The sequence below is a fragment of the Schistocerca gregaria genome, chromosome 3 (assembly GCF_023897955.1).
Source record: "Schistocerca gregaria isolate iqSchGreg1 chromosome 3, iqSchGreg1.2, whole genome shotgun sequence".
Taxonomy (NCBI): Eukaryota; Metazoa; Arthropoda; class Insecta; order Orthoptera; family Acrididae; genus Schistocerca; species Schistocerca gregaria.
The window spans coordinates 821543618-821569032 of NC_064922.1; the positions used below are offsets into that span (position 1 = coordinate 821543618).

At 42.0% G+C, this 25415-nt stretch overlaps 1 pseudogene; it reads right to left on the bottom strand.

The window, feature by feature from the left end:
- Positions 1–3138: 3138 nt before the first annotated feature.
- LOC126357334 (5S ribosomal RNA) lies at positions 3139–3256 on the bottom strand (annotated as a pseudogene).
- Positions 3257–25415: the final 22159 nt, after the last annotated feature.

Genomic DNA, 25415 nt, shown 5'->3' on the forward strand with positions numbered 1-25415 from the left:
TTACTGAGCAACTGTTTCACCAGGTATACAGTCTAGCTTACCAAATTCCCAACCAGACTAACATTAATTATCATCTTTTAATAGTCATACAACAACCGGATATATATATATATATATATATATATATATATATATATATATATATATATAAAGAAATAAATCAGTTTATATTTGGAAATTTATTTTAACATTGATCATTGAAATTTCAGCATATTAAACTTGAGTCACAACTAAGCTGGTGCCTTATTTAGGATTCTGAAAATGTGAGTTTGTAATCTTGCGGAACACATCAAATATGGAACCAAGATTGGGAGACTGCATACAACGCTGCATTCATAAAATAACACACGAAGAACGTTGAAACATATGCAAGAGGAAATTAATCACAACCAACCAATTCAATGTTTACCCAAAGAAGTTACGTTCGTAGCGCAATCCTGTCCGTCATGTAATTACCACACACTGGTATACTAAATTCATACTAACTCTCTGTGAAATCTTCCCGAAAAGAATAGCTGAGGGCTACTTTGATGATTACACCACATGCTTCACGTGGTCAGCTTGGTTTACACAAAGAGTATAACTCCACAATAATTTTGATAATTAAAATAAATTAGATCGAAAAGCAATTTAAAAAGAAAAACCTAGAACTGGTTACTATCGTCTTACTATTAACCTGATGGCTCAAACGATTGTATAAGCACGTGGTACTGGTCTCACAAAGTACAGCCCACGTGGGTTGAACATAAAGAAAAGTTGCTATATTGAAAAATATTGTCAAAACGAGACGTTATAATCTCACGCACATTCGCATTTAAGATTGATCATCTTAGTTAGAGTTACTGATCAACACGTGGTTCCACTTTACTCACAAAGTAGTGACAAAGCAACTACCGGAAGATATTCTGAACTGTGACTCGAATTACACTGCGTTGCAATTTAAGATAACATTAGATATTTTAGATCTAAACCTGAAATAAAGGTGATTAAATTTTCAGTTAGGCTGAACTTACGAAATCCAGTGTCCTACGGACTTAGCAGACACGCGCTTAGCCGGAGATCTTACCACATCAGACGCTCGCCGCGGGCAGACTGGCCTGCGGGGCTCCTACCAAGCGTGCTTCACAAATACAAACGGAAGTGACCAGAGAGGCAGCTCCCTATACCAACATGACAAGGGACGGACAGGACCATACTAAGAATAGAAATCTCTTTGCTTCTAGAAAGCGTAGCTACCTGTTCCGACGTTGGTCCTACTGTTTTCTAGCAGACTGGCTTGTCTGCTACCATCAAGCATGCAACTGGAAATACATTTGCTCATTCATTCTTTCACACAGAAGGGAAGGGGGATGACAGTATCTTATCATATACAGTATATAAAAGAAAGCGGATGTAGGTTCCGTATGAGACTGTGTGACATGAATTACAGCCGGCCGCGGTGGTCGTGCGGTTCTGGCACTGCCTCGGGCATGGGTGTGTGTGATGTCCTTAGGTGAGTTAGGTTTACGTAGTTCTAAGTTCTAGGGGACTTATGACCTAAGATGTTAAGTCCCATAGTGCTCAGAGCCATTTGAACCATTTTTGAACATGAATTACATATGAACTGTGTTTTAAAGTGTAGTAGTGTGACAGATCGTTCTTGTTTATGTATAAAAGTAACACGTTTCACTGCTCAGTCTCCTCCCAGATAGTCAGAAACACCGAGGTAAATTTAGAAGAGGAATTTATGCCGTAAATGACAACATATTTAAGAAATTAACATGAAAGGAATCCAACAGAGACCTTTCAAGCCTTTCCAATAATTTCAGGGGCAACAGTCTGGATGATTGACGGATTTGGCCTTGTAACACCAACCCGAACGGCCTTCCTGTGCTGGTACAGCGAACGGCTGAAAGCAAGGGGCAACTACAACCGTAGTTTTTTTCCGAGAACATGCAGCTCTTCTGTACGGTTAAAGGATGATAGCAACCTTTTGGGTAAAACATTCCGGAGATAAAACAGTCCCCCATTCGGACCTCTGGGCAGGGACAACTCAGGACCACGTCTTCATCAAGGAAAATGAAACTGCCGTTCTACGGACGTGAGCGTAGAATGTTGGAACCCTTAGTCCGTCAGGTAGTTTAGAAAATTTAAAAAGGGAAATAGATAGGTTAAAGTTAGATATAGTGAGATTAGTGAAGTTCGGTGACAGGAGGAATAGGACCTCTCGTCAGGTGAATACGGGGCCATAAATACAAAATCAGAAGGGAGCGATGCCTTCATAGGTTTAACAATGAATACGAAAATAGGAATTCGGGTAAGCTACTATGAACAGCATAGGGAGCGCATTATTATAGACAAAATAGACACGAATCCCGCTCCTACCACAGTAATACAAGTTTATATGCCAACTAGCTCCGCAGATGATGAAGAGACTGAAGAAATATATGATGAGATGAAATAAATTATTGTGATAGTTAATAGTGATGATGGACTGGAATTCCATAGTAGGAAAAGAATGAAAACAGTAGGTGGACATGGAATGAGGGTAAAGGACTGAAGGAGGAAACTGCCTGGTAGAATTTTACACCGATCATATTTAAATCAGAGCCACCACTTAATTTAATAATCACGAAAGAAGGTCGTATACGTGAAAGAGACCTCGAGACACCAGAAGGCTTTACATTGATTATATAATTATAATACAGAGATTTTGCCGCGCTGAGTGGCCGCGCCGTTAGAGGCGCCATGTACAGATTCCGCGACCCTCCCACCGGAGATTCGAGTCCTCCCTCGGGCATGGGTGTATGTGTTGTTCTTAGTATAGGATAGTTTAAGACTTTAAGTAGTGTATAAGTGTATGGTCCCTTAGGAATTCACACACATTTGAACATTTTGAACAGATATTTCGGAACCAGATTTTAGACAGTAAGACATTTACAAGGGAAGATGTAGATTCTGACCACAATTTATTGGTTATGAACTGTAGGTTAAAACTGAAGAAATTGCTTAAATATTGTAAATTAAGGAGATTTTGTTTTTGAGTCATGAGTCTTCTGAATGGTTTGATGCGGCCCTCCTCGAATTCCTCTCCTGCGTCAACTTTTCACCTCAGAGTAGCGCTTGCAACTTTCGTCCTCAGTTATTTGTTGGGTGTATTGCCAACAGCGCTCGGCAGACCGGATGGTCACCCATCCAAGTGCTAGCCCAGCCCGACAGCGCTTATCTCCGGTGATCTGACAGGAACCGGTGCTACCACTGCGGCAAGGCCGTTGTCTCTTCGTCTCACTGTTTCCCATTTGTTCCTTTCCTTGACGATTCGGCGGAGAACCTCCTCATTACTTATCTTATTAGTCCACCTAATTTTCAACATTCTTCTGCAGCACCACATTTCAATTGCTTCGACTCTCTTCCGTTCCGGTTTTCCTGCAGTTCATATTTCGCTCCCATACTGTGTTCCAAATATACATTCTCAGAAATTTATTCCTGGAATTAAGGCCGATGTCAGATACTAGCAGACTTCTCTTGGTCAGGAATGTCCTTTTTGCCAGTGCTTGTCTGCTTTTTATATCCTCCTTGCTCCACCCATCGTGCGTTATTTTGCTACCTAGGTAGCAGAAGTCATTAACTTCATCTACTTCGTGATCACCGATTTTGATGATAATTTTCTCGCTGTTATCATTTCTGTAATTCTCATTACTTACGTCTTTTTTCGATTTACTCTCAATCCATATCCTGTACTTATCAGACTTTTCATTCCATTCAGCATGCTTCGGTACCTATCGGTTACTGGTGGTGTAGTTGCTCTTCCTAACAGAATACCATACGAGCAAACCAGTTATGTTTTTATCTGCGTTTACTCGTACTTTAGGTACCTGAGCTATGCACGGCTCTGTTGAACAGCAATAACTCGATGCAGTCATTGAGTAGAGCCGCGCACGTCTGATTTCATGCCCCGCAGCTAACTCGCTGCAAATAATAATCTGTAGCTGTGATCCTGCAGTCAAATAGCCCATGTATGGGCTAGAGTTGCGAATTAATAAAATACACGGAAATATAAAACAAAATATAAATGAATAATGTAATAGCAAGGATTCTATTCTAACGTCTGTGATAGATGCAGACAACAGAGAATAGTGTTGGATTACGTTTATTCAAGAAAGGACATCTCAAGTGAACGGGAAGTGATCCTACGATTTTCAGTTAAAAGAAAGACATAAAATATCCAGTCAGGTTACATTAAGAGCGTTGTCAGAATGGCACCGAATTCCCCAGAGTAAATAGTCACCAAAGATATGTGAAAACTAAAGCTATTTCGTGATCACAGTATACGAATTATTCACCAACTCAAAATAGTTCAGAGTTCAACATGATCACTCACAAATTAACATACACGATACAAAGAATTTAAGTCATACTCTGGGTTACCGATCAACCTACTACAATTCTTACGAAAAGGATCTCGTAAGCTATTGAAGACTGATCGCTACGAAATATCTCAGGAACGCTTTAGCCACGAGAGAACTCGATTGTCGTTCGCCCACTTGCCGTCGGACAGTTCGACATCACCCTCTCTTATATGAAGCCTGAAATAAAAATCCAAAAGCACAGTGAATATTATTTGCATGATAAGAATTTGGGTAGGTGACTGAACTGAAATTGCAGACACGGCAATATATCAGATATTACAATGATTATTCAAGTAACATACATAGTGGAAGTTACATGTCGCATACAAAACATCGGAAAAGAGTGATTGAAATTGCAAGGGTATACCATTAAAATATGGTTTTCTCCAAAAAAGATACAAACTTCAGTTACTTTAAAGGCTATCGACTGAGTATATCGTAACATTGTACTTGGGAAACTGCATTGGAGCGCCACAGAAGCTGGTATACGCATGGGTATTCAAATACAGAGATATGCAAACAGACAGAATACGGCGCTGAGGTAGGCAACGCCTATATAAGATAAAAAGTGACTGGCACAGTTGTTAGATCGGCTACTCCTGATACCATGGCATGCCATCAAGATTTAAGTGAGCTTGAACATGGTGTTATAGTCGGTGCACGTGTGATGGGACATATTGACAGAAGTGCAATCTCCCGCAGATTGCTGCAGATATCAATGCTGGGCCATCAACAAGTGTCAGGGTGCGAACCATTCAATGAAACATCATCGATTTGGGCTTTCGGAGCCGAAGGCCCACCCGTGTATCCTTGATGACTGCACGACACAAAGCTTTACGGCTCGCCTGGGCCCGTTAACATCGTCATTGGCCGGCCGCGGTGGTCTCGCGGTTCTAGGCGCTCAGTCCGGAACCGCGTGACTGCTAGGGTCGCAGGTTCGAATCCTGCCTTGGGCATGGATGTGTGTGATGTCCTTAGGTTATTTAGGTTTAAGTAGTTCTACGTTCTAGGGGACTGATGACGACAGATGTTAAGTCCCGTAGTGTTCAGAGCCATTTGAACCATTTGATCCATCGTAATTGGACTTTTGATGACTGGAAATATATTGCCCGGTCTGATGAATCTCGTTTCAAGTTGTATGGAGCGGTCAGACGAGTCTCGTTTCAACTTGTATCGAGCGGACGGACGAGACGGGTGTGGAGAAAACCTCATGAATCCATGAATCCTGCATGTCATCAGGGGACTGTTCAAGCTGGTGGAGCCTCAGTAATAGCGTGGTACGTGTGCATTTGGAGTGATATGGGACCCCTGATACGTCTAGATACGACTCTGACAGGTGTCAAGTAAGTAAGCATGCTGTCTGATCACCTGCATCCATTCATGTCCATTGTGCATTCCGACGGACTTGCGCAAATCCAGCAGGACAATGCGACATCCCACACGTCCAGAAGTGCTACAGAGCGGCTCCAGGAACACTTTACTGAGTTTAAAAACTACCGCTGGCCACCAAACTCCTCAGACATGAACATCATTGAGCATATCTGGGGATGCCTTGCAACGTGCTGTTCAGAAGAGATGTGCACCGCCTCTTACGGATTTATGGACAGCCGTGCAGGATTCATGGTGCCAATTCCCTCTAGTACTACTTTAGACATTAGTCGAGTTCACTCTCTGTCGTGTTGCAGAACGTCTGCGTGCTCGCGGGGGCCCTACACGATATTAGGCACGTGTACCAGTTTATTAGGCTCTTCAGTGTATTTCGATACAGGACATTGGTCTCTGAAGTGAAACTGTGGTGTTAGGGAACATTTTGTTAATGCTGCTGATCTAACCTGTTGTCAGTGTCGCTGACACGGAATGTTTACTGACATTCAAATATCCACAACTAGCATGTTTGGGCTCATGTGAATCCACGAGCTACTCGACTTCATGCTCATAGATAGCGATTCGGTGTTAATGTTTGGGTAGTGGACCGGCATTCTTGGTGACAGGTTACCTGGACCAATCATTCTATCAATCCGCTTCAACGTACGGAGATACCGCATCTTCGTGGAACATGTGTTCCCAAAACTGCTGGAGGGTGTACCTCTGAATGTTAGGCAAAGGATGCACTTCCAGCAAGAAGGGGCGGCAGCCCATTTAACACTGCTGTCCCCCTGTAGGAATTGAGTCGTGTCCTAACAACAGAAAAGACAGTGTCACACTGATAAATGATACGACAGGAAAAGGAGTAAAGTAGGGAAACATAAAATATGACACCCCACAAGGTCCGGTGGTAGGCCTAGACCTATTCTTGCGCAATGTAAAATGTTCATAATCTAGGACACTGCAGGAACGATCAAAAGCTATGATGTTACTGATGACATTGATAAGAGGCCCAAACAAATCTACACAACACCCAACCGTAAGAAAACAAATAAAATGGTCTATAGGCACCCAAAATATAGATCAGTCAACGATGTATATCGTGTGAAGTGGATAAGGTAACTAAAATGCCCAGTTCCTCCGGCTTCGCGCATAGAAGTGTCTCTTGTTGTGTCGACTTACAGACGGGATACTTAGGAGTCAATTCTGTACTATGGCACATTTTTCTGGGGCAACGCAGCTGAGATCAAAATAATACTTATTCCACGAAAGAGTTCAATAAGGAAACTTCCTGGGAGATTAAAACTGAGTGCCGGACCGAGACTCGAACTCCGAACCTTTGCTTTGGGCGGGAAAATGTTTTTTAATCTCATTTTGTTCCGTATTGATCGTTATATTTGCTCGGGGCGGACGTCCCATGACGCTTGTTCAAGTTCATCGTTGATACATTCACTCGTTATTATCATTTTTATACAGAGGACAGCTATTCCTCTGATCGAACACGCTGAGATGCCGTGCCGGCAAAACTGAGCTACCCAACCACGACTCACGAACCCACCTCATAGCTCAACTTCCGCCAGTACCTCGTCTCCTATCTTCCGAACTTCACAGAAGCTCTCCTGCAAACGTTGCAGAACTAGCACTCCTGAAAGAAAGGATATTGCGGAGACATGGATTGATCTGCCAGGAAGTTTATCAGCGCATACTCCCCTGCTGAGTGAAAATTTCATTCTGGAGGTCACTAAAGATTTGTGTAAAATTGATTACTGCACGTTCTAAAAAATTCTGCTCACGGCATAAGATTACTAGCTTACGTTTTAGTATTCAATAAAGTGATATGTCATACTTCATATCTGTGAGCTGTATTTTTTCATATAGAACTCTTCAATAGCCGATATGTTACGTCACAGATGTTCTGAATAGAAGCAATGTGATCTCTGATTGTCAGTAGCTTTGTCGTTGCCATTAGCTTTCAATGAGAAGTGAGAGATTCGAATATTGCTTACGCTAATGTGCGGTCTAGAAATCTTACAGAACGCAGAGATGGAATTGCAGAGGATGTTGCGTTTTGGAAATACTATTTGATAAATATTGATTTGAGAACTGTGAAGATTTTCAGGTAATGTTGTCGCTGAATTACTTGCTAGCGCCTAATTTATAATGAGTTTTGAAAGGCAAGTTTTCGGCGATTTTTCTCTTTATTGTTTTATTGTCCAGACGCGATGAAACAAAGTTATCTGTTCACATTGCTTGCACTCAGAGCTATAAATGCAACACTCCTTTATGATTTCAGAGTGATCAGTTTCGTATAAGTGGTTTTTGTAAAGATGGTCGCCGCTGTTAAGGAATCAGAGTTTCAAATCTGTTTTTGAATGCTAGTAGATACAATATCTTCCACCACCTCCTCACGAAAACTTTATTTTCTAATTGTGTGTCGCCGCATAGTGCTGATCCAACGGCCTCGCCGCAGAGTAACACCGATTCCCGTCAAATCACGGAAGTGAAGCGCTGTCGGGCTGGGCTGGCACACGGATGGACGACCATCCGTGTCCGTAGTGCGCTGTTGGCAAGCGGAGTGCACTCAGCCCTTGAGATGTCAATTGAGGAGCTGCTTGACCGTGAAGTAGCAGCGCCGGTGACGATAACTGACAATGGACGGGAGAGCGGTATGCTGACCACACGCTTCTCCATATACTCATCCAATGAGGCCTATAGCCTGAGGATGACACGGCGGTCGGTCGCTACCGCTGGGTCTTCTGAGGATTGTCGAACGGAGCAAGGCACTGAGTGCAACACAGCTGCATAAAAGTAAAAAACATTATCTGCTTAGAATAGCTGATTCTCCCTTGCATTGTATTTGACAAGATTTTCCTTTAGTTGGTTTGCTGCTGCACTTGAATGTAATGTTCATCACTTTCGATGGTACCGAGCTTCCTTTGCCACAAGCAAACCATGAAAATTTGTTAGGGCCAGTTTAACATTTCAGTCAGGACACAATAAGATTATTCACAGTCATTCACAGTCATTGCATTTCAAAATTGCCATCAGGTTGACGCTGGATAAAGTACAGCGCAAATTTCATTGTTTTTACTCTTACAGTGCAGAGTTACATTTGCATATGCGTTACGTAATATTTGGTATTTTATTTGCCGAGCAGGATTAGCCGAGCGGTCTAAGGTTTTGCAGTCATGGACTGTGCGTCTAATCCCGGCGGAGGTTCGAGTCCATCCTCCGGCATGGGTGTGTGTGTCTGTCCTTAGGATAATTTAGGTTAAGTAGTGTGTAAGCTTTGGGACTGATGACCTTAGCAGTTGAGTCCCCACCGAGCGAGTGGCGCAGTGGTTAGCACACTGGACTCGCATTCGGAAGGACGACGGTTCAATCCCGTCTCCAGTCATTTTGATTTCCGTGATTTCCCTAAATCGTTTCAGGCAAATGCCGGGATGGTTCCTTTGAAAGGGAACGGCCGATTTCATTCCCAATCCTTCCCTAACCAGAGCTTGCGCTCCGTCTCTAATGACCCCGTTGTCGACGGGACGTCCAACACTGACCACCCGCCCCCCCCCCCCCCCCAAGTTAAGTCTCATAAGATTTCACACAAATTTGAACTTTTTTTGTATTTTATTTAGTCAGTTCTGGAAAGTAAATTTACAGATCATTTTAGGGAAAGGAGTTTGGACATTAATTCCTTCAAAATTCGATTTGCGAGTTTTTACTCTGTTAGTTTTGTATGTTGGAACTGCATGTTATGCGTTGTAACGTCTCGCATTGTAGCGCTTTTCACTGCACTGGACAATAATTTCAGTTGGATTTGGCGACTCTTTTTGTCAGATAGCATTCACGTAATCACACCACTTGCATTGGGTTGGGTTGTTTGGGGAAGGCGACCAGACAGCGAGGTCATCGGTCTCATCGGATTAGGGAAAGACGGGGAAAGAAGTCGGCCGTGCCCTTTCTAAGGAACCATGCGGCATTTGCCTGGAGCGATTTATGGAAATCACAGAAAACCTAAATCAGGATAGCCGGACGTTGGATTGGACCGTCGTCCTCCCGAATGCGAGTCCAGTGTCCTAACCACTGCGCCACCTCGCTTGGTTCTCTTGCATTTTTCAGGTTAATATTCAATAGAAACACACACGAATGTCAGAAAACAGGAACCAGTTCAGTTACTTCAAAACAACAAGCACAAGTTATAACGAACCTAAGGACTCTTACACTTACTGTGCAGCTGAAGAATGGCTTACTCAGGTTTGCTTTATGTAATCCTAGTTACGTTTCTCTGTCAAACAAGCACATTTAAAAATCTTAAATTATTTTTCAAAAACTTCAAAAGAAGTTCAATAGCCAAATTAAATTTTAATGAGAGAAACACGAGGTCAAGGTTACTCAAACAGTGCATAGTGTTGAAAGAACGAATATTGTACTTTGGGTTCACGATTCCGCTTTTAGACGATACGTAAGGTAGATCAAGTGGTAACATAGTCTGTTTCATAGACGCGACCAGGTTCTAGAAAAATCTAACGTAAAGAGAACACTATATTCGAGTGAAGGAAAGGTGGCGATAGGGTCGTTGTAAGTGGCATTGTCCACAGTAGACTTACGACAATATTGTAGGGATTGGAAAAACCGTTCGGTTAAAAGTGATACCGGTATTTCAGTTCTGAATAATCTGTACGTTTCGGTCTCGCTTATAACAGATATTTTTGTTTTTTACTAATGCTTGCGTAAATAATAAAAATACCAATTAGTGATAGCACCAGTGCTAAATTTTTTCGATTTTAAATAAACCTTTATAAAAAAAAGAGTAATTTATATTACAATAGATCCACCAAAGTAGCTGCTTGTAAAAATAAATCTTTATTTACGACGAAGTGTTTTGGCATTTATCACCATTGTCAAGTACGTGTATTTGTTCAAACGTTCAAATGTGTGTGAGTTCCTAAGGGACCAAACTGTTGAGGTCATCGGTCCCTATACTTACACACAACTTAAAGTATTGTATGCTAAGAACAACACACACACCCATGCCCGAGGGAGGACTGTAACCTCCGGCGGGATGGGCCGCGCAATCCGTGACATGGCGCCTCCAACCTCGCGGCCACTCCTTGCGAACTGTTTAATAAGATGATAAATGACGTAATATATTGAAAACAAAACATTTTTTACTGTGGGACAGAAGTTTGACAGTTCCACTCTTACTACTGTCACACCGTAATTAATGTTTTAGTTTCAATATATTACGTCATTTACCATGATATTAAGTCAGTGAAGGTTATAAGAGAGTTCACTAACGACGTAATATGGACACCACATCAGTCTACGTCTAGACGTACTTGACAATGGCGATAAATTCCGAAACAGCCTGTCGGAAATAAAGATTTATTGTTAGACATATATTATGCTGCTGGCCCTAAAGAAGAATAATTGAATAGAATGCGATTTCCACTTTGCAGCGGAGTGTGCACTCATATGAAACTTCCTGGCGGATCAAAACGATCTACCGGATCGAGACTCGAACTCGGGACCTTTGCTTTTCGCGGGCACGTGCTCTACCGTCTGAGCTACCCAAGCGCGACTCCCGCCTCGTCCTCACAGCTCTACGTCTCCCAGTATCTCGTCTCCTACTTTCCAAACTTCACAGAAACTCTCCTGCGAAACTTGCAGAACTAGCACTTTAGGAAGAAAGGATAATGCGGAGACATGGCTTAGCCACAGCCTGGGGGATATTTCCAGAATGAGATTTCCACTCTGCAGCGGAGTAGGAATCTCATTCTGGAAACATACCCCAGGCTGTGGCTAAACCATGTCTGTGCAATATCCTTTCTTCCTGGAGTGCTAGTTCTGCAAGTTTCGCAGGAGACCTTCTGTGAATTTTGGAAGGTAGGAGCGGGCCGCTGTGGCCGAGCGGTTGTAGGCTCTTCAGTCCGGAACCGTGCTGCTGCGCCGGTCTCAGGTTCGAATCCTACCTCTGGTATGGACGTGTGTGGTGTCCTTAGGTTAGTTAGGTTTAAGTAGTTCTAAGTCTAGGGGACTGATCACCTCAGATGTCTAGTCCCATAGTGCTTAGAGCCATTTGAACCATTTTTGAAGGTAGGAGACGAGATACTGAGAGAAGTTGAGCTGTGAGAACGGGGCGGGAGTCGTTCTTGGGTAGCTCAGACGGTAGACAACTTGCCCACGAAAAGCGAAGTTCCCGAGATCAAGTCTCGGTCCGGAACATAGTTTTGATCTGCCAGGAAGTTCCAATAATTGAGTAATTTTTATTAGTAAAATTTGCTTTGATTTGAAATATCTCGTTATTACAGAAAATCTGAAAATCGACCAGTGGTATTTTAATTACAATGCTCAAAACATGCGGCACAAGAATTTCTACAGCGTTGCTGAGACAATAACGTACCTGTTACCACATGGCGTGGGCTATTAGATGGTACACAAGTAGATGCCTTGTGCAAGACTTGCCCCATCTGGTCGACATGGTAGTTTCTCGCTGTCGCCGTCGCACATCACTTGTGTTAAAGAATGCCACCATTCCTAGTCTGGAAGTACTTTTCGAAGTACGTTATCAATTAAGTACAACACTCCAGTTGCTTTAAATGATTAAAATCTTGAAGAACCGCAACCAGCTTGTGACGCAACATAAGGAAAAAACGTCGAACTTAACATTTCATTAACAGTTTACAAAAAGAATTGGAAGCAGCTGATCTGTTACCTGTGTCTACATAGCATGTCTCATCTGCTTTTAGCTCTTGAAAACGGACAAATTAACAAGAACAGAGTTCTTCAACCTCGGATTTCACCCTAAACCACTGGCTATTCGTAATGTCCAAATAGTGGTATGAACTCCGATTACAGTATGATTTTTGATCAGAGTTTCAAAAAATTAGAATTAGTTGGAGCATACCGGTGATTTTTGTACTAGTCAACATCTAGTCACTTTTAGAGAAAAGTATCGAAGGGTGGACGAACTAAGTTTTCTTTTACTTGCATGTTTAATTTAATATTCTGAGTCTATTTATCTTGAAACTGAGGGAGTAAAAACTTGTCATTGTTTGTTTAGTTTCTATGTTTATTACAGAAAATAACGGGAATAAGAAACCAAGAATTGGTGATCTCAGAAACCGGTTTTTTTGGGCGGGTTTAATTGTCCGGTTAAACTAGTGTTGGAAAAAACCAATGTAACCAAAAACTGGTTGTTTCACCGATAACCGTCATCCCTACCGTATTGGTTTGTTCGTTTTTATTTCAGTGAGCACGTCCGCTAATTCAGATAAGCGCTACATTTTTCGAAATCGCTACATACATTTATTCGATATTGAGTAGGAAAGAAGACAATAGTTTTCGGTAATGTATGTACATTTCCCCATCTCGTTGCGGTTATGCTTCAGACACGAATGCCTTTTTTCCTAATCTGTGGCGGTTCATAGGTATACATTCTGGGTGTTCACAAATTTTTAAATTCAGAAAAATATGAGAGTACGAAAATGTAGAAGATCACTAATTCATGCAGGAGTTTACGAAATAAATTCTGGACTGAAAAGCAGGCATTATTACGTTGCATCCACACAAGAACTTCCACTTATTACACACTTCTTTGTTAAACGTTCGCTTGTAGTTAGGCTTATTTGATTTCTTCACTTCCTCAGACCACTGATCTGGTCTGGAACGGCCTAGTTTCTTTTCGGTCAACTTTTTCTGGTAATTTTATTTTCTGTTAGCGCTTAATATAGGTTCAACATAGTTCATGTTGACACTCCATGGGGAAACGATTCCTGCACAGTAGATAACCAACTCCAAACACAAACTGCCGTTTGCGGAAATGATTAAATTCGAGTAGTACAATACAAACAAGGTCACTTTACTCAAATACGAATGAGGAGCTGAGAGCCACAATGGCCAAAATCACACCGTCTTCGATATCAGAGAAATCAGTGAGACTGCTTTTCGCGAATTTTTAGATATACGTACAATGTGGGCCTACAGCAGAGATAAACCTGACCTACCATAACATTTACAGACATCAGAAGAGTGAATAAAGGCTACAGCCTCACAACTGACGATGATTTGCTTTATGGTTCTTATCGCCCCTCATATAGATTACTGTATGATAAAATCCAAAACTTACTGTACTATATCTCATTCAGAATCCTACGAAATAAGTTTTTCTATCAGTATAAATATAACACATACTGATGTGCGATCTAATTTTGCTATTTAGTGAGTGAATTCGCAGAACTGTGGAGTGTGCTACCGTCTAGCGGGGTTTATGTCGAACGAGAGTGCTACCACGTGGTGCCACTGACGTAAACTTGCAGTTGAGTGGTAAGGGCTGGCAGTGCACGCCGTACACCGTGCACATTGTTTGGCCCGTAAGGTAAATACGTCACGCCAGTTGCGCATGCGCAGAAGCTGCTTAAAACGTGCACAAGTGAAGATGTGCCCGCGACCCTGATGCCAAGTTTCACTGAGTGTAGAGAAGCAATATGTAGTACAGCGCGACAGATTTAGTGGCGTTTATTTCAGGTTACCGTAACTACATAACGTTTAATGGAATTGAAAGTAAAAACCAATAAATCAGCAAGGTGTCACAAGTTAGGGTGTTCAAGTGCTCTTGTGCTCTTACACAGCAACCGCCACTGTTCCTAACTCTTAGGCTTACGACCACATGGAATTCATAATATTGCTGATCGAATTGTGGAGGGCGCTACAGGGAGACAGAAAGAGAAGAGTTTTTCAGTTTTTGTGACTGAATCTGGAAACTGGGGCAGGGACTCAGCAGCTGAACTGGCTACGCCGCGCGCTGACCTCCAGTCTAGCTTCTAGCCTAGAGCAGACGGGGTGGCCGGGCTGCGCGCTGTGTTGCGGTCTGCGGCCGCGCCAGCAGCCCCTGTTGTGGTCGCCGCTGCTACTCGCCGAGCCGACGTGTTGCGCTTGTTGACTACGCGCTAGGCGCCGACCGCTGCCCGACGCTAGCAGGTGTGCGAAAACGGAAGCCAATGACCCCACGGCAGTGGCGCATGTCGGCTCGTAAGCCCACTATAGTAGAACAAAAAAGTTTAGTCACACAGAATATGTACGCCTGTAATTATTTGCTTTTGTAAAATATCGTCCAACGTACCAAGAGCAATGGGAGGCGGTAGTTTCTGGGTTTGGACCAATTCAGTCGAGATTGAAAAATGCGATGTCTAATAAATATATGATGTCATGTGTTGGCTTCTCGTAAAATTTGGAAAGTTCTTCAATTGTAAATGACCGGATTTAAATTTTAAATTTCATTTGATATTTCAGATAAAACATTTCTGTCAGTAATTAATAAAACAAATAGTGAATGAAATATTTGTATTTATATAAGCAAATATAAGAAATGTTAGACCTGAGTTTCTCCTGGCTTATACAACGTTCAAATAATTTACGGGAATGTAGGTGGATGATTTCGTCGACAAGCGACGATATTTCGACAGGTAAGAAATGTTTCTGTAGAACTATATGGATAGTTCCTTTAGTTATATGAAACATAGTTCGCTATTTTAAAAAAAAAATTATAAATCTGTGTAACTCTCTGAAAGATAACTACACGTACTACGTTGAGAACTTCACAGAAAGAGTAATGCTCCTTATGATATTCATATCGCTACTCCAGCCGGACCAGAAAGTCATCTTGACACAATATTTCAGTGGTCCACCCGACCGCCATCTTCAGGTTAGTGACTCGTCGTACTATTTCACCGAAACTGAAAGCAAACCACAGCAGCGGCTCCGTAATACACCGCCTGCAGGTCTACCGGGCGTGAGTGAATGGAACTACTCTCTAGCAAAAATCATGTCAGTGCACCGGTGATGAAAACTCATCTTTGAAGCGATAAATCGATTATCAAGAACTGTTGACACCCCTCGATGATCGATCAGAGACTTAACTTTTTAGTGTCAAGCAAAACAAGATTCGAAATATTACTTGACGCGTATCCCTTATCTCTGTTATTGTCAGTTATCAGGATTTCAATAGCTTCTTTCCCAATAACGCTACTCAGGGGCAACCATTTGTGTCATACAACATTTTATGTAACTTCCTGGCAGATTAAAACTGTGTGCCCGACCGAGACTCGAACTCGGGACCTTTGCCTTTCGCGGGCAAGTGCTCTACCATCTGAGCTACCGAAGCACAACTCACGCCCAGTATCACAGCTTTACTTCTGCCAGTATCTCGTCTCCTACCTTCCAAACTTTACAGAAGCTCTTCTGGGAACCTTGCAGAACTAGCACTCCTGAAAGAAAGGATATAGCGGAGACATGGCTTAGCCACAGCCTGGGGGATGTTTCCAGAATGAAATTTTCACTCTGCAGCGGAGTGTGCGCTGATATGAAACTTCCTGGCACATTTTATGTCTTTCAGTAAGACAAAGTTGCGCAACCGCAGATTTTTCTGGCGAAAATAAACGCGTGTGGTGATAGTGTTCCTCGCATCGATCCTGGACAGTAAGAATTCTTTGTCCAACGTAAACTTTCTCGCAATGGCAGGGAATTTTGTAGACACCGGGCTTCCTCAAACACGGATCATCCTTTACTGATCCAAGCAGCGTTCTTCTTAGCTGGGTGACGGAATACACTTTTAATATCGAACCTCTTTAAAATTCTTCGTATTTTTGAAGATATGCTTCCCGCAAAAGGAAAGAGCGCCACCGATATGCTTGCATTTTATGTCGGTTCTCGCGGAGGTACAGTCTGTAGAGCACGACGGATCTCATTGTCAGTATTACCATTCTGCTTAAGGAGCCGCCGCTGCTCTTTGATTTCAGTTCAGGCGAGTTAGTGCCACCTGAAGATGGCGGCCAGATCGAAATATTGTGTGAAGATGACGTTATCTTCCGGCTGGAGACCCGATGTGAATATCATCAATTACTGCGGCGGGAAAGACGACCCCCAATGTTCCTATCTAAATAAATATTGCTTTCATTTATTAGGTTTACGATTTAAGCAGCAACCAGGTACAACGATAGTTTAAAGAAGTTTTTGTAGCTCATACCATTACCGGTTTCGGATTAATTACAAATCCATCTTCAGCTGACTGTTACACCTTTCTCTTCTTTCCTGCTGGGGCCTTGTGTTTGTTATTGGTATGGTGGATATACAACGAAAAACATTTTGTTTGCGTAGTGCAGCACACTTGTAACGAACACTACACGAGGCTCCAGTGAGAAAAGAAGGAAAGCTGCAAGAAGCCATCAGAAGATGTTTTTATAATAAATCCGAAACTAGTAATAGTTTGAGTTACCTAAATTTGTTTAAGCGCCGGCCGCGATGGCCATGCGGTTCTAGGCACTTCAGGCCGGAACCGCGTGACTGCTACGGTCGCAGGTTCGAATCCTGCCTTGGGCATGGATGTGTGTAATGTCCATAGCTTAGTTAGGTTTAAGCAGTTCTACGTTCTAGGGGACTGATGACCTCACATGTTGAGTCCCATAGTGCTCAGAGCCATTTGAACCATTTTTTTGTTTAAGCTACACTTTTGCCTGGATGTTGCTTAAATTACAAACATTGTAGTTGTATCATAACTACGTTTCTCACCCAGTCTACTTTTGACAAGTCAGCGTATTCCGTTCACATATTTGTTTGTAAGTTACATTGATCACAATTCCTTTTACAAAAAAATGGTTCAAATGGCTCTGAGCACTATGGGACTCATCTGCTGTGGTCATCAGTCCCCTAGAACTTAGAACTACTTAAACCTAACTAACCTAAGGACATCACACACATCCATGCCCGAGGCAGGATACGAACCTGCGACTGTAGAAGTCACACGATTCCGGACTGCGCGCCTAGAACCGCGAGACCACCGGGGCCGGCTATTCCTTTTACAGTTTCCAGGCGCTGTAGAGAGACTTAGTAGATATAGTTTCGATGTGCAACCCATGTGTGGAAATGTACAATTCTGATAAAAAAATTTGAAAATTGGATAACTTTCAAATCTCCCTCTTCACGGCACACACTCTGCACAGACAATGAGCTGTGGCCTGTGTGCTCTAAAGGAGCCCACGGAATGGGCAATGTTTCGAGTACTCGTTGTCGGATTCTCTCCTATGTGACGCAGAACGTCCTCTTCAAAGTCGAGAGTGTGGCGTGTCCATAAATCACCACAATGATCCTGCCCAGGTGTGAACTTAACAGTTTCTTGCCGTCGTTGTTACAGTCGGACGAAAATGGTATGTGACGTCGTAACTGCAACAGCGCCCTCTTCTCAGTTTGTGTGCGTACCGTGAAGGGCGAGAGATTAAAGTAATCAGCTAATTCAAATGGTTCAAATGGCTCTAAGCCCTATGGGACTTAACATCTGAGGTCATCAGTCTCCTAGACTTAGCACTACTTAAACCTAGCTAACCTAAGGACATTACACACATCCATGACCGAGGCAGGATTCGAACCTGCGACCGTAGGGGTCGTGCGGTTCCAGACTGAAGCGCCTAGAACTGCTCGGCCACACGGCCCGGCAAAGTGATCAGCTCTTGAAACTTATTTTATATCGAAATGGTACATTATTTTGTGAGGCATGTCAACAATTAAGTTTCGAAAAGGTCTGAAATAGTGTTCAGTGTTTATTGAAAGTCACCATGTGCTCTCATTCTCGAATACTGGATGAATATAATGTGGGTAAATCGTGCGCTGTGAATTACGATGCGTTAAGACAGACACATAGTTTCTACCTTTCATGCTTATTGTGGTAAATTTTAAACTTAATATTATACCTCCTAAGGTGTAGATTAAGACCACATTTCAAATTTGCAATTTCAGTCAACAGATATATGAAATACTGAAAGTCAAATTTTTGTTGTTCGTGGATGAGCAACCTGCAACTTAAACTGTGTGACCTTGTCACCTTTTTAGGATCTTACTAACAGCCTTTTTACAATAGTTCAGATGCACCATTTCAGCCCCAGTCTATTCATTTCACTCCACTTGAACTCATTCGATGAATCGGAGAAAACATTCATAAGTGTTACATTTAGTGAGGCTTACATGGTTCAGCGTAATTACGTAATTCTTATCAGCACTTTTTACTTTGGCCTTACTTATTCGTTCTTGACTATTTTTCACGTAGATCCTGTGGCTAATTTGTTGCTGTCATAGCTATTTTTCGCTTAGATGCTACGGTTACTTTTTTCCTGCCATTACTGGTCAGTCTCAGGTTTTATAAGTAGGTAGCTAATTTAGGTTTTATTTTATCTCAGATATGCCTGCTACATTTATACTGGTAATTTTGTCGGAATGCGGTAATTTCTGTATACACGTTAAAGATTACGTAATTTACATAATTACTCACAAAATGATAAATACAGTAAAAAAAATTGTGCAACGTATTTTAAAAGTTTTACTTCCCTTTGTAAGTGAAGATATTGTACAGAATTGGTGAATGACTTCTGGACTATTTCTAAAGAAGAAATTACATTAAGGGGACTTAAAGCCGATATGTCCACCTTGGATACATGTGCATTTACCTTTTACATTTTCCTTAACATTCACCTCTCGGTGAACAAAATATGCTGATGAATTTAATGAGATTAGAGCAAATGTCATGATCAGTTTTGCAGATAATTAGTTGGGGAGGATTTAAAATTAATCACTTGCCATGAGCATGAACGACAAAATATTTACGTAGGTTCAGTTTATCTTCAAAGGTTTTAACGCGAGAATGTGCTGTTGTACCACATGTGTGGGATAACCGGTTCCTCTGATTATAGACCCCAAAGGCTCTACCAGAATTTATGGAACTGATTCAATTACTGGCCCCTAAGCACCGGACCTGATAACTGGCAGACAGAATTATACCTCATCACTTAAAAGAATTAGTAATTTATAAGAAAAACACTTGAGAAAGATAATAACAGTCAGAAATAAAATCGGAGCCCAATTTCGGCTCTTCGCTTATGTATATTTTGAGCACAGGGATACACTGAAAGGTCGCCGTCCACCTGTTTGCCCTCAGCCTGATTGCATAACTAATAAGACTACGTTACAAATGTCTTCAAAGTACGAGTATTTGATATTTTTGCAAAATTTTGAGCCATGAAAGAAGAACAATGCAATCAAATGTCTGTAAGTGAAATGCTAGATAGTAAGCACGTTTTCGTAGCGCAACGGAATATGCGAAGGGGACTCTAACATGTGTTAAAGTAATGCAAAATTATAATCGAAAATATTCTGTCATTGTAATGCAGTCAGTAAGTGTAGGTGCGTCTCCTCTTGTGGCGAAAGCTAGTGCCACGTAGATGTAGACTGCACCTTGTATTGTCTAACTCCTGTGTGTAAGATTCAAATGGTTCAAATGGCTCTAAGCACTTTGGGACTTAACATCTGAGGTCATCAGTCCCCTAGACTTAGAACTACTTAAACCTAACTACCCTAAGGACATCACAAACATCCATGCCCGGGGCAGGATTCGAACCTGCGACCATAGCAGCAGTGCAGTTCAGCACTGAAGCGCCTAGAACCGCTCAGCCACAGCTGCTGGCCTGTTTGTAAGAACCATGAATATCAAGAGCCTAATTCTCGCCTCACTCAGTGCTGCAAGATGTGCCTCGATGTTCTCTCCAGCTCAAATCTAACTTAAGATGGTTGCAAACAGCTTACAAAGAAGAAGGATACTGTATCCGCCGAAAACAGTTTCTGGTTATGTTACATCTCTGGAGACAGATTGTTTTCGATGAGCAATGCACGCGTTAACTACAGACGTGGGCAAAAGATAAATCAGCACATATAAATTAGCATAAATGCCGTAAAGCTTAATATATCTACGGGCTGAAAAATCTCAAAAGATAGACTTGAAATTAATTCACGTTATATTCAAGAAGAAAGCTGAAAGTTCACGGAATCCCGACAACATTATGAGACGAGTGAGAAAGTAATGTGAAACACCACCAATATTCACGGATGCCGTAATGAAAACTAGATATTGGTCCTTGTACTATGGACAAAGCCTCGATCAGAACAAAGAGATCTACGCTTGCGTGAAATTATAACACATTTGCATATCTGAAAATCATTTGATGTAGAACCATGCCAACGCAATGCTAGCAGGCAACACTTTCACCATCTGTCCAGAATACTGTAGTTTAGAAATGCTCAGCTTAGTAATACACAAGAAGCTATGTCTGAATTTAACAAATACAATAAGATAGCTACCGCAGTCACCGACCACGCGAAGAAAAATATGGCATGAGCAAGCACGAACGTACAGCGCCAGGAAACAACGAACCTGCGACCACATGGATGATACGAATTCGAAACATAGCCGCTTCACCGCCTGGAGTGCCTGCCCACTAACAACGAGATGCGCGTATTAGAGATGGCAAATAAGCTCTGTATACTCGCTATAAAAGCACCAGCAGGTCCCGTGACTTCGCCTCCGAACTCGCTGTATTCGTGTGCTCGGAGATTAGACTTGCGCGTCTCCGCCGCTGCCCGTTTAACCGAAAACTCTTCACTCTAGTCTGTTGTCAGTGTAAGCGCACTATACCGGCGTAGAAAGCAGAGCGACTAAACGAGTTATCAACTACAAAAGAGAACTCGTTTGCCACCACATATACAACTGTCGGGCATGACGATTACTATAAGGGATAAATATTAATGAAACCGAAACCGACAAACTGTGGGGGCGGATTCCTGGCTGGAAATGGAGGAAAAAAGGTCTTCTGATCAGATGTCCGTAAATGTGTCGTTGCCACGGTAGCTGGCGCTGGCGAATGACAGTTCCTCTGACCACGTTCCGTGCAGTCCTTGTGTGTTTCTGGTCGTGTGATTTACGCAGAGTGCTGTAAGCAGCAGATTGGTCCGGTAGTTAGGTCGGGAACATCCCACAATGGTGTTTGCGTACGGCTAAACAGGTGGAAATAATAGACAGGCAGCACCAAAGCAAGTACCCTCGGAGATACCAGCCACACCACACAACATTTCAAGCCTTTTTTGGGCGGTCGTGTGATCATGAGTCCTTTCAGCCAGACGAACGCGCAGGGAGGCGGTGGCCTGTGCGTACATCAGATTTGGAGGACCGAGATCTACAGGATATTGAGACGAACCCAAGCACAAGGTGCAAGCAAGTGGTCCGCCGACATGGTGTAAGCCAAACTATGATTATGTGTATCATGCGTGACAACCGCTATTAGCCCTGTCACCTGCAACCAGTGCAAGGATTATTAGCAATGGATTTCCCTTTACGGGAAGGATTTTGTCGATGGTTTTTGCACTAGACCATCACAGTTATGGGATTTCTGTCATCAATCCTCTTTACCGGCGAAGCAACCTTTACAGGACTGGTATCATCAATCTGCATAATCAGCATCGGTGCGTTACAGACACGGCATGTGGTCAGAGGAACTTGGAACTTCCATTCATCAGTGCCGTCTGCTGTAGCAATGATCCATATCCGAACACAAAAATGTTCATATGACCTTTTTTCCTCCTTTTCCAGTCAAGAATTCGTCCCTGCAGTTTGTCGGTTTTATTAACGTTCGCCCTATCAATATAATGACTGATCTTAATTATATATATATATATATATATATATATATATATATATATATATATATATATATATATATATGTGTGTGTGTGTGTGTGTGTGTACATACGTACACGTATATACATTTGTGTGTATGTATGTATGTGTATAAAACATTTTTGAAGACTTCTGTGAATGTATTTCAATATTTTCTAGAAGCTATCTGAACCCAACAATTGGTCATGCTAAGTCACGACATACCTTACAGTGCTGTATAGGGTGCTGCATACTTCAGTGAGAGAGAACGAGCTGACGAGCAGAAAGTAGTACTCCTGATAAAATATCGATACGTTCCCAAGAAATATCATTCCATATCGGTGATATTTCTTCCCCGATATATAGATAAAAACTGCAACACAGAGTGCCGATATTTTTATTTTATATTATTTTTTTTTCGTAATTTTCGTAAAATATTGGAAGTTGTTCTTCTGAAATTGTAGTAGGACATAATTCTACTATCACGGTGTGAAGGAGTCTTACTACTTTTTGAGCTTTCATCACGTCCAGTCTTTCTCTTTGACTGTGTGAAGCAAGTATATGTAGCGCAATAAAAGGGAACTCCGATTACACTGTGGGGGTGGCGGCGTGAATGGAATAACAAAATTTTTAACTCATCTAATGTGCTGTTTCTTCACATCGACGGTCTTGAAAACAGTTGCTGAAAATCTAAATGACAAGATTAGGCGTTGCGGTGGGCGACGAAGTGAGGGGAAATGCTGACGTAATCGGCGCTCGGCGCTACCAACAGAAAATGCATCGTTTAGCTTCACCACACAATTTTGACACTACAACTGCTAGGTCGCTGCCATTTGCAGAAATGAAAACAACGAGGAAGTTGAGATGATGTGCTCTGGAGAAATCCGATATGTGACAATCCGATCTATGGACCCATCAGGCACGTTTACCCTTTATTGTGCCACTTTCGTGCAGTTACCATTGTGAGCAAAGTAGTTATCGCCAAGCGTGAACGTGCATCGGTTTCCTTTCAATTCTTGCTCTGGAAGGGATAGGAACGCTGCTAGTGTGTTGATTTACAGAATATGTAATAATAAATCAATACTTAAATACAGCTTTAAAACCGGCAGTGTATTTACAATACGCAGCCGATATGTTTATAGGCAATTATGTCGTTATTTCTTCCAGCCATGTATCGAGACATCGATACTTATTTTGATGTACCGAGAGCTGATAATGATATTTTTAAATAACAATGTATCTGAACTCCGATATTTTTAGAAATATCGACAGTCCTGTTAGGCAGTGACTGCAGAGGCACTGTTCTCAGGCTTGGAAATACAGCTGGGTGTTAGGACGATATCGTTATAGGCATGAGTCATCGACAGATGTCACCAGCTGACATGGACCTGAGTTACAGAGCTGCACGTAGTTGTAATAGTAGGCGGCAGAGGTCAGCAGTTGACGGACAGTGCTAGCAGTCGTAGCAAAAATATTGTTGTACAGTTTTATTTGATTAATATTTAATGTATTTGCATAATTATAATTGTTTTATATGTGTAGTAATTAGCAGTATGAGTGTTGTATGAGTGAAGAAGAACAGAAGCAAATGAAAATTGTTTTGTTTATTCACGAAGTACCAGTTAAACTATACAGGGGATTTACTATAATTAAATGTGCAGTCAGTTTATGGTACTAATAAATCGTGAGTAGAACACAAATTAATCGGTAATTTCAGAAAGAATAATTATATATTTGATACTTTTCTAAATTTATTTATTTAGCAATTGCCATAGAAAGAAATGTTTTACTATGATTGGTCATTGAAGTAAAGCGCGGATTAGTGCGAGATAATACTGAAACATGATTTGCTGTTTGTGATATCAGCCAATCAGAAAAATGCAGGCTCGCGCCAATCTATGCTGGGAACAAGGCCTTTGGTGTGATCTAGGACAGCTCATTCTAGTACTCTGGACGTATTTCCCTGATGTATTAATACATGTCCTATCATCCCCATCTCTGCATCTAGCCCGTGTTTGGGTGTTGTGTGATGTCCTTAGGTTAGTTAGGTTTAAGAAGTTCTAAGTTCTAGGGGACTGATGACCATAGATGTTAAGTCCCATAGTGCTCAGAGCCTAGTCAGTGTTTTCCACAAAGTGCAATTTCCGCAGTTTCTACAGACTCTCACCTTTCTTGATTTGTGCACTTCATTTTCTGATTCCGCTGGTTACACATTTCAAGTGTTTCAGTTTTCTACGTCTTCGGTGTCTTCACAGTCCGTGAGTCATTCCTGTACAACGTTATGCTCCAAAGGTATACTATAGGAAATTTCGTTCCCAAATTGAGTCCTGTAATTAATACTAGCAGATGTCTTTCGAACACGAATGCTCTCTTTGCCTGTATTAATTTCCTTCTAATCTCCCATGCCTCCATCGTCTCAGTTAGGAAGCAATGTCATTAGCGAGTGTTATCATTGATATCCTCTCAGCTTCAATTTGAAACACACTTCAGAAACTTTACAGTATTTCTTTCATTGCTTCTTCGGTATACAGGTTGAACCGTACAAGAGAAAGACTACATTTCTGTATTGTATCTATTTTTAATTCAAGTACTTCCATCTTGGTCTTCCAGTCTTATTGTTCCTCTCGGTTGTTCTTCTTGTGGTGTATTAACTGTCTTTTCCTTAAACAGTTGCCTGTTTTTCTTAGTATTTCGAACATATTGCTCGACTTCATAATGTCGAAAGCTTTTCCCAGGTCGACGGATCCTATGGAATGCTTCGTTTTTCCTTAAGTCTTGCTTCCATAATTACATGTAACTCGGAACTGCCACGCTGATGCTTTTATGTTCCTTAGAGCCGCACTGGGTCATATGACTCTGAGCACTATGCGACTTAACATCTGTGGTCATCAGTCGCCTCGAAACTTAGAACTACTTAAACCTAACTAACCTAAGGACATCACACACATCCATGCCCGAGGCAGGATTCGAACCTGCGACCGTAGCAGTCGCGCGGTTCCGGACTGAGCGACTAGAGCCGCGAGACCACAGCGGCCGGCAGAGCCGCACTATTGATCATCTTACAGCACCTTCTTCTCTTGGGATGCAGGCAGCGATGTCCATTCAAAAGTTGGACAGTGAACTCACAAATGAGGAAAAACAAG